At 28.3% G+C, this 11161-nt stretch overlaps 1 pseudogene; it reads right to left on the reverse strand.

Annotated features, from left to right (window-relative positions):
* Positions 1-241: 241 nt before the first annotated feature.
* On the reverse strand, positions 242-10535 carry LOC126555229 (uncharacterized; annotated as a pseudogene).
* Positions 10536-11161: the final 626 nt, after the last annotated feature.

Here is an 11161-nt window from a genome sequence, read left to right on the forward strand (position 1 = left end):
TTGCACATTTTAAATAACTTAAATAATGTAGACAAACTTAAGGCCAGTGGTTAGGTAGGCAACAAAGTTGTATATTCAGATATTCTATATTTTTGTATAACACTTATTATTTTAAGAATATATTTAAAAGATAGTCACTTATTTTCACTTTTTTACAACTTTACCAAACAAATAAGCAATGTATGACAATAAATGTGTCATACGCCAAAACAAAATTATAATACATTAAATATAAAATGTATTACTTACCAAGAAAGATCCACAGATTGGGATGTGCAACTGAAATTTCAACCGCAACGCATTGTGGAAACTTTCCAGGTTATTGTTGGTTCTTCGCGGTAGACTATGTACAGACACAATGTCTGGTCCTACCATTTGCAACCAATATCTACATAATATAATAAATTATTTTAAAAAACAAAACTAGTAAACAATCGTTTTTTAATCAAATTATATTTATATTTATATTATTTCATGTTAAATTATAATTTATATTGCTTAACATCTGTTGTAGTAAGTACCTCTTGCCTACATAGTAGATACCCACATTATGATTGTAAAAATATAAACATTAAAATTTTATTACAAAAGGGCAAAGAGTACACAGATAATAATATACCCAAAATATAATTTAATACATTGTATATAATTAATATAAAGTAATTGATTCACAAAGCTATGTTCATAGTTCACACTCACTGGTTATAGTAATCAAAAAGATTGTCCATATGCACACCATGATTTGTTGCAAAAGCTTTTATTAAAGCGAAACCTTTTTCTGGTAATAGAGGCAAAGCGAATAACATTTTTAAGGAGTCCAATGCAAATTGATTGGAATTTACATGTCGTAGGTAACCTCTTGATCTCATGTTTTTCCATACAGCCTTAAGTTAATAACAGTAATTTAGTAAAATACATACTAAGAAGCAAATTATTTTTAAACCTTTGATTTAATTACACATTGAACCACCAATTACCTGGTTATGATGAAACCAACATCCATGTGCTTGGGCTTCAGGAAATTGAGACACCAAAGCATCCCTTAGTGCGGGTTCATAGTCAGTGATGATTGTGCTCGGTGTTAAATTAGGTATTAAATTATTTTTTACAAAAGCCATAACACAATCATATGAGCCTCGACATTTAGACTCCATCAATACATATATGATGATTGGTATGGACTGAAAAATATTAAATCCCAATGTATATACCTAATATTTATGTTGAATGTATTGGTTTTACAATGATGTATGTTTTTTTTTTTTTTGTTTTTGTGTCTGTGTACAGCATAACTAGTCGAAATAATGCTCCAATTTCAAACTATGGGGGTGGTTTACGATGTAAAAGTGAATATCCTTGGTGCATTATATAGGTAAAAAGTTAACATTTTCCAACAGTTTTCAAAAAAATCGAGAAAAACAAAAAAAAAGATGACGGAAAAACGGCAATTTTTTACTCAAAACCAGTTTTCGACCAAATCGATTTTTTTTTTATGGTTGTAATTCAAAAACTAATCACTGAAAATACTTGAAATTTTCACCAAATGTTAATGTCAGTGGTATCTGTACATAGTTAAATTTTCAAAAAATTTTGACTTTTTTTGAGTTATTTATAGACCACTGACATTTTCGATTTTTTTGAGAAATCTTTTTTAATGTGTCGAAAAACATTTTTGGATGACCAAAAAGTTTTGAAAATTTAATACAAGGTTCCTTATGAGTTGTTTTTATTGTAGCTAAAAAAAATTAAAAATCGTTAGTCACAATTTTTTTTTTATAAGAGTTTATAATTCAAATTTTTACGAAATCTGTCGAAAACGCAAAAATTTGCAAGTAATTTTGAAATTGAAAAATCATAAAATTTTTTTCTTTTATAACTAAGTTTTGAACATTTGAAACAAGGTTCTCCATACATTTTTCTTCAAATATCTGTAAAAAAACTCTACCGGATTCAGACGAAAAAATTTATGAGTGTTAGAAATTTAAATTTTTACAAAACCGCGTTAAATAACGTTTTAGCCTCAAACGATTTTTGATATTTGTTATAATTCAAAAAGTATAATTCGTAGATACTTGAAAATTTTACCAGTTATTTAGAATGGCATTTTCTTTACATGATTTAATTTTTAAAATACTTTGAGTTTTTTTGAGGTATTTATAGACAACTGAAATTTTCAATTTTTCTAAAAAATTTTTTTTGAAGGGTCGATAAAATTTTTTTGGCCCTATCAAAATACTTGAAAATTTTATACAAAGTTCCTCATATGTTATTCTTATAGTGATAAAAAAATTATAAGAATACATAGGCACAATTTTTTTTTATTAGCATTTGAAGTTCAAATTTTGACAAAAATTCGTCAAAATCATGAATACTTGCAAATTATTTTGTAGTTCAAAATTCATAAAATTGTTTGTATTTATATCTAACGTTAAAAAATACAACACTAAGTTTTCCATAAGTTTTTCTTCAAAAAGCTATAGAGAAAATTTTAAGCGTCATTATAGGAAAAATGTTTTGAGCGTTTGAGTTTTAAATTTTTATGAAATCGGAATATTTGTTTCAAAATAGAATATATGACAATATTTAATTTTAATATATTCTAGACTGACAAATCATCTCCGTTCAGAATCGTTTTTCGTATACAATGATGCCTATCATTGCATTCAAATTTAATCTACCCTAGTCCGAGGTCCACCCCACCCCTTAATGTACAGCAGAGCGGTACCCACTTGCCGACTTTTTTTAATTTGATTTATTGGTGTTGGAAAATCAATACATTTAAAATCTAACCCACTCTTTTTTACAAGAAAATCAAAACATTTTTGGTTAAATCGTGATTTATTAGAACGCGTATCATATTTGGGTAGTATAGAATATTTAAAACAGTATTTATCTTTATGTTTAACGTTTATAATAGCCTTATTTTTCGTATAAATTTAGGAAAATCTAAATATGCACCTCCGTTTAATGGATTTACTAAATTAATTCTCAACTGTAACCCATCTATTGAAACAAGTGTCAATCCTGAACCTTAAGCAAAAAATTAAGATTCTTCAGCTAATATTTTATCAAACTTTTTGTTTAACAAACTAGCGAAATCGGATGAATTACATGCTAAAACATTCGAAGTTTTAAAAGCCACATCTTGTTTATCATGTGTTATAGGACGTGTGTAAGTAGCGTCAACGTGTAAATTAAATTTGATCGACGTTTTAATACACGATTGTCTTAACTTTAAAATTAACTCATGTAAAATAAAGTTAAAAATAATTTGTAATCTATATAATTTTCACAGTTCTAATTATGAAAGTTTTTGAACCTTTTCTAAATCTTTCTATTTCAATAAGTCCACTTCCAATCGTGTTCATACGCTGTTTTTTTGTTATTATATTTCTGTTCATAATGAGACTGAATAATAAAAAAAAAACACATTAAATTTATATATATATATATAAATGTATGTTTTTTTTTTGTTTACATTTTTTAAAAAAAATAATAATAATAAAATTCTTAAATAAACAATGAGTACTTAGTTTTTTTTAAAAAAAAAAAATCATTTTAGATTCAAACAAAAAGATTCTGTTAATAAATTTAGATCATCCAATAATGTACAATTATGCAGATGATAAGCTAACGTCTGTTTTCGAAATCTAACATAACCATACAAATCATAATATTTATTAACAAGTAATATTTCATTTCTCAAATTTATTATATTCTCTTTTAAGATTTTTATTTTTTTTATATCTTGTAAAAGTGTTTTAGCTAAGTATTTTTCATATCTTAATATTTTAATTTTTCTTTTGATTAAAATTATAGTTTTCCTTCTTCAAACATTATCGGTCTTCCTAATTTATTCTTACTACACATTTTTTTATGTTCAGTTAATCCTGTTTCACCCCAAAGTTTACTTTTACATGGTTTACTCGTATTTCCAAAAGTTGTAAAACACCTCTTACAAATAATTAATTTAGAACAATTTTTAGTTTTCTGACTTCTAATAAATCTTGAAAAATCTTTAATATAACAATAATGTGATGTTTTATGGTTATTGACAAAAAATAAATCAAAATGATTTTTTTCTTCTTTATTATTTATTAATAGAGGGAAAATAGTACCTTTATTATTTAAACTATAAACATTAACTGAAACATTATTTAAACGTTCAAATTTTTTAATTTGATTTATTGGTGTTGGGAAATCAATACATTTAAAATCTAACCCACTCTTTTTTTCAAGAAAATCATAATATTTTTGGTTAAATCGTGATTTATTAGAACGCTTATCATATTTGGTTAGTATAGAATATTTAAAACAGTATTTATCTTTATTTTTAACGTTTATAATAGCCTTTTTTTCTCGTATAAATTTAGGTAAATCTAAATATGCACCTCCTTTTAATGGATTTACTAAATTGATTCTCAACTGTAACCCATCTATTGAAACAAGTGTCCATCCTGAACCTTTAGCAATAAATTCAGATTCTTCAGCTAATATTTTATCAAACTTTATGTTTAACAAACTAGCGAAATCGGATGAATTACATGCTAAACCATTCGAAGTTTTAAAAGCCACATCTTGTTTATCATGTGTTATAGGACGTGTGTAAGTAGCCTCAACGTGTAAATTAAATTTGATCGACGTTTTAATACTCAATTGTTTTAACTTTAAAATTAACCCATGCGAAATATAGTTAAAAAATAATTTGTAATCTATATAATTTTCACAGTTCTTAATTATGAAAGTTTTTGAACCTTTTCTAAATCTTTCTATTTCAATAAGTCCACTTCCAATCGTGATCATACGCTGTTTTTTTGTTATTAAATTTCTGTTCATAATGAGACTGAAATAATAAAAAACACATAATATTTATATATAAATGTATGTTTTTTTGTTTTACATTTTAAAATAAAAAAAATTCATTTTAGAGATTCAAACAAAAAGATTCTGTTAATAAATCTAGATCTTCCAATAATATACAATAACCGCTCTGTAGATGATAAGCTAACGTCTGTTTTCGAAATCTAACATGATCATACAAATTATAATATTTATTAACAAGTGATATTTCATTTCTCAAATTTATTATATTTTCTTTTAAGATTTTTATTTTTTTTATATCTTGTAAAAGTGTTTTAGCTAAGTATTTTTCATATCTTAATATTTTAATTTTTCTTTTGATTAAAATTATGGTTTTTCTTTGTTCATGTTTACTTTGTACTTCCTTCTCATCATTATCATCGTTTTCTTCATCCAATCGATGAATTTCAATTAAGATATGGTTAAGTGAGTAATTATTCGCAGCACAATATGAAATTTATCTTTTGGATCGAATCCGATGTTTAAAAACTTGCGATTTTCAAAGTCAATTGTGAAATTACTACAGTCGATGAGTTCGGACGGCGATGAAGGTGCAACATAAATATTCAAACGGTTCATTTCACTTATTGGCCCTGCCATATTAATACTATTAAAGTTAAACCGAGATTTACAACTTGACACTGTTAAAACAAAACTATGACTGAATATTAGTGCTTAATTATTAATCGTCATTAATATTATTAATATTATTATTATTATTATTATTATGAATGGTGGGGGATATATTAACTGGTAAGGGGGATTAGTGGTGGGGCATATATTTTGTACGTATTTAGGTATACCATATAGGTATATAGGTATATGTTTAAGTAATAGTAATAATATAGGTATAAAGATAATGTGTACTACGAGATAACGGCTGAGCAGTGTACCGGTTGCGGCATCTATGGCGCAGCGGGAGGTGGTGTAACGGCGGCGCTAACCATGGTTGGGCAGCGAGTGGAGGTACGGGTAGCGGTACCTTGGGTGAGTAGTAGGTAGCGGGGGTAGCGGTGGCGGTGGCGGTGGCGGTGGTGATGTGGCGGTAGCGGTGGCGGTGGTGATGTGGCGGTAGCGGTGGCGGTGATGGCCCCCCAGGGACACAGTTACCACTTAAAACTATGGTTTTTTTTGTTCATGTTTACTTTGAACTTCCTTCTCATCATTATCATCGATTTCTTCATCCAATCGATGAATTTCAATTAAGGTATGGTAAAGTAAATCCATTTTCTAAAAAAAAAAAAATTATTTATGTTTTGGAAAAGCTATTGAGAACAAACTAATACTTCTATACAAGTAGGTGTATAAAAAAGAAAAATGGAAAATAGATTAAAGAAATAATAATAATTAAACTAGCTTTAATTAGATTAAAAAAAAAAAATTAGATTTATTTAAACAAATTTATTTATTAAATCTTCTAGTTGATTATTTAAAATTAAGGAACGTATATTACATTGTCTATTACATTGTAAACCAATATAATAAGAAAAATTATAATCGTCTAAAATGTTTCTTTTTTCATTTCTTAACTTGTCTATCTCAATTAGGTTTATTATTTTTTGTTTATATAAACCATGAATCTTTTTATTTAAAACACTTGTAAGAATTTGGTAGTTTGCTAGGCTACCAAAAGCTACCCACGACCAAAGGGGAACACTTCGGTCGTGACCTATGAGCCGCACCGCGTGTTAGCCCGAAGGCTAAGTCGGTGGAGCTCATAGGCTTTGTACACGCAGTGGCGAATGAACGCCAAAGATTTATTTAAAGAGGGAAAACAAGAAAACATAATATAAAAGAAAATATAAATAAAATAAAAAGAAAGTTAGGGTAATTAGAGGTCTTGTATTTTACAACGTGCAACAATAAATATTTGTGAATAATAATAATAGTACGGCATACATAATAATGTGGGCACATGGCAGTCGTATGAGTATAATAGAAAATGGGACGGGAATTAGGTAAAAAAAAGTATTTGTTTTGGACGGAGCGAACCCACGGATCAGCCCACGAGGTTCGGCGAGTAGTATAAATATGGGGCGTCTGGCTCCATTTTTCAGCGGAGATGAAAAAAGTTTGAGGGGGTATGGTCCCCTTGCAGTGTAAGAAATTCCCGCTGTAAAATGGAGCCAGACGCCCCATGGTTTTTCTAACCATTTCTTAGTATAAATATGGGGCGTCTGGCTCCATTTTTCAGCGGAGATGAAAAAAGTTTGAGGAGGTATTGCCCCCTTGCAGTGTAAGAAATTCCCGCTGTAAAATGGAGTCAGACGCCCCACGTTGTTTCAGGCAAACCATGAGGCGTTTGGCTCCATTTTTATAGGGACACAAAAAATGTTTAAAGCGGAATGTCCTTCTTTCAGTATAAAAAATCTCTCTATTACTTTTACTGAAAATAAAACATGATTAGTTATTAGTTAAACGAATCATTTTCGTTTAAATTTCTGAAATAAATAAAATCATTTTTTTTATTATCATTTTGTTTATTTATTTTAAATTAATTAATAGTATTTAACATCAAGTATTTTAAATAAATCAGTTTTTTAATATTATTCACACTAGTTTTCTTACTTCTCTAGTAAAAGGTACATATTCAACAATGCGATCATGAATTAATAAACAATAAGCAGTTACACCTGTAAGAGATTCCGATGCTTCAATTTCCAATTGTACATCTACTGATGATGCTGTAGCCGAATCGTTCTGTTTTGAAGTATCGATAACTACAATTGGTGCGTTCGATAGAAAAGTAGAGGGACTTAATAAGGGGTTTCGTATATTTTTTTCATAGTACGATTCTTGAAACGATGTATACATATCATATAATAAGGTGAAATTATTTTTCGTAAAATCTAAATTCAAATTATCATATGGATAAGCTATTGAGTTAAGAAATACTTTAACGTTTGTTATACATTACAGTGATCAAATATACTACAATCTTTTTCTATCGAATTTTTACGTCCTTTTTGTAATCCAATTATGATAAATCGTGGTTTTTCTAATTTTGATGCTGTCTTCAAGTTCCACACTACTTTTTTTGTGGTTCCGAGTTCAGGATATTCAAAAGTTTCAAAAGATCTGAACGGGATAAACAAACTTTTTTCTTTTTCAATAAGTTTTAATAATTTTAACCTTTCTTCATCATCAACAGTAATATGTGGAACCTTCCAAACTATTTTATTCAAATCAACTTTTCCAGAATTTGTACTTGCACTGGTTATTACCTTTAGAGCGTTTAAATCGTTATGACATCGAGTTAATATTAGTTCTAATCTAGAATTAACTAATATCTTTTTAAAGTCTTCAAATAGACCTAACCAATATTTCAACGGAATGCATGCACTAAATTCTCCATAATTATTTGCTGGGTTTGAACTATTTTTAAAAATCCAACCAGCATTTTCATAACAATTATAATTATCAGGTGTACCTGATAGATAACCTTTTAACGAACTGGTAATACCAAGTACGCGTGTTCTATCTACTTCTATTCCATTGATTTCAAGTCGTATTTGATCAAAGAGATAGGAAAACCCGTTATTAGTAAGTTTTACTTTTCCAGCATCTGATACTTGACCTTCTAAATATATAAAGCTTTCATTCAGATATGGATAAACATCTGTTTGTTGAATTGATATACGTATTTCATCGCTATTATTAAATGAAGTTGTATACGGTGTATATGAATGATATTCGATTTTCGTAATTTTAGAATCGGTTTCAAACGGCGAACTTATATCTAAAATATCACTTTCAGGCATTCTGCTTTAATTTATAACCTAAAGCCTTTAAAATTGTTTTATTTTTCGTTGTTATTTTTTTTACTTTATTCGATGTTACCGGTACCGCTTTAGTCTTTTGACTAACAAGATTTATTTTATGTAATGGGCTTATATTAAATTTTAATCCCATATTAAGATCCGTAACGTTTAATATGTAGATTGATTATTAATTTCTCACCTAAATTGTTTATCGGATTATGATCTTGATCAACTAATTGTATAGTTATTGAATCGATATTTGTTTTATTTAATTTGTAATATATTAGGTTATTTGGTGTTTGAATCAGCTTAGACCCTATGATCTCACTAGGGGAAAACTCATAAATTGAATGACTTGACATGTGGTTGTTGAATGAACCTTGAGCTATATTACACATTACTTTTATTGAGTTAACACTGATTAAATTTGTCACTTTCTGTGATCGATGACCCTCAATGTGCATATTGTGTGGTTCATAACTTTTTTTTTCAAACCCCAATAAAGGTCCTATACTGTTCTTTACGTTAAAACGTATTATACCATTACTGAATATGGTTGTTCTAAAATCTATTTGATCAATCCCGATATCAAAAGTCATTTTCTCTGTCGATTTTATTCTAAAGTATTCGTTATCATTATTAAAGTCATCTATTTGGGCCAAAATTTGATTTTTAATATCCTTAATATCGTAACACCCCTTTTTCAGTGTGATAAACAGATTGGAAATTTATTATTATTTAGTAAACGATCGGGGTTTTCTAAATATATTTCGAAGTTGTTATTAGTTTCGTTTATGTTTGCAAATGTATTATATGTTTGCAAATTTAACAAAGCAATTTCCGAGTCATCGTATACATCAATTGGTGGACAATAATGTACAGATAATGTGGTTGTATTACCAGATAAACTTAAAGTAACTGATTCTTGCATTGTAAAAAATTAAGACATAAATGTCCACAATTAAATGAATTAAAATCTTGATAATTTGTGTAGTTATATTTAATTTTGTTTCCTTTAAAATAGTTTTGTAGTTCAATCGGTGGAGGTAAATCACCGAAGCTATCAAAATATTCAACCTTATCTTTAATTTTATAAAACGCTACCCAATGACTTCCATTACCGGAAGATACGTCTAAGTTTAATATACCGCATTCGATTGCGAGAGGTTTTTTAGGTAAGTTATCACGTGAAAATACTCCGGGAAATGACTGATATTAAACTTGTAACGTATTTTATAATATCTCTAGAAGTTAGTGGTCTGTTAGGTAGCGTATTCATCAGTTTTTTTTCCTTGATCCATTATTATTTAAATATAATCCATTACCTTTCTTTCTTTTTGAATTTTGTATTGCATTATACACACTGGCACTTCCAGACTTAACACTAACTACCAGTGCTGATAATCCTACAAAAATAGGTATTAAGGGAATTGCACCACCTGTCTGACCTGGTGTTAAAATCAACCTTTTACCAACATTTTTTTTTTTTAACGTCTTTTTTTTTCGCTAACATTATACCATTTATTTTTATTTTTGTAGTACGTTTCCGTTTACGTTTACAACCCATTCCTATTTTTCTTTTAGCTTTCATGGCGTTTATTACGGTGTACGCAACGATTTTCTATTTCTAGGTGTATCTTTTGCTTTAAATCTTTCCCAAGCTCGAAGTTCTAACACTTTATGTCTATCTTCTAAATGTTTTCTAGTTGCATGCAAAATATCGTGATCGTAACATGCAGTTTCCAACGGGTTTATTCCTTTATCAACACAATCTAGTCACTTTTTTTAATTTTGCACCATGTCAACAATACTAATAGTTTGAATACGAGCTTCAAACGGATGACTATTTATAAGTGAGTTTACAAATCCTTTACCAGTCTTACCTGATTTACACTTATGAGTTGAACGTATCATTTATAACTGATTATAAAGTAAAAATGCATGAGTATTTATACGAAAAAATGAACTTGATTGAGCAGAAAGATAAATTAGATATTACAAATGTTGATGTTCAGATAGAAAAAAAACCATCAAAACATGGATCATTATTACCTGACACCATACGTGCTATATTAGTTGGTCCTAGTGGTTCAGGAAAAACAAATATAATGTATAATTTAATTACCCATGAAAACGGGTTAAGATTTGAAAATATTTATCTATACTCTAAAACCTCAAATCAAGAAAAATATGTTTTGTTAAAAAAAATAATAGATGATATAAAAGGTGCAAATTTTTTCATTTTTACAAGTGCTGATAAAGTTATAAAACCAAACTTAACTAAAAAAAATTCCATTATAATTTTTGATGACGTTATATGTGGTCCGCAGTCAGTAATCAGAGAATACTTCTCAATTTGTAGACATTCAGGTGCTAGTTCAGTATTTTATTTAGCACAAACATATTCTAAAATACCAAAACAGTTAGTAAGAGATAACTCAAATTTTTTAATAATACTAAAATAAGACGATACAATTTACGTCATATATTCAATGATCATTCGTCTACAGATATGGATTTCATTGAATTTCGGAAAATTT

This window comes from Aphis gossypii, unplaced genomic scaffold (assembly GCF_020184175.1).
Source record: "Aphis gossypii isolate Hap1 unplaced genomic scaffold, ASM2018417v2 Contig00757, whole genome shotgun sequence".
NCBI lineage: Eukaryota > Metazoa > Arthropoda > Insecta > Hemiptera > Aphididae > Aphis > Aphis gossypii.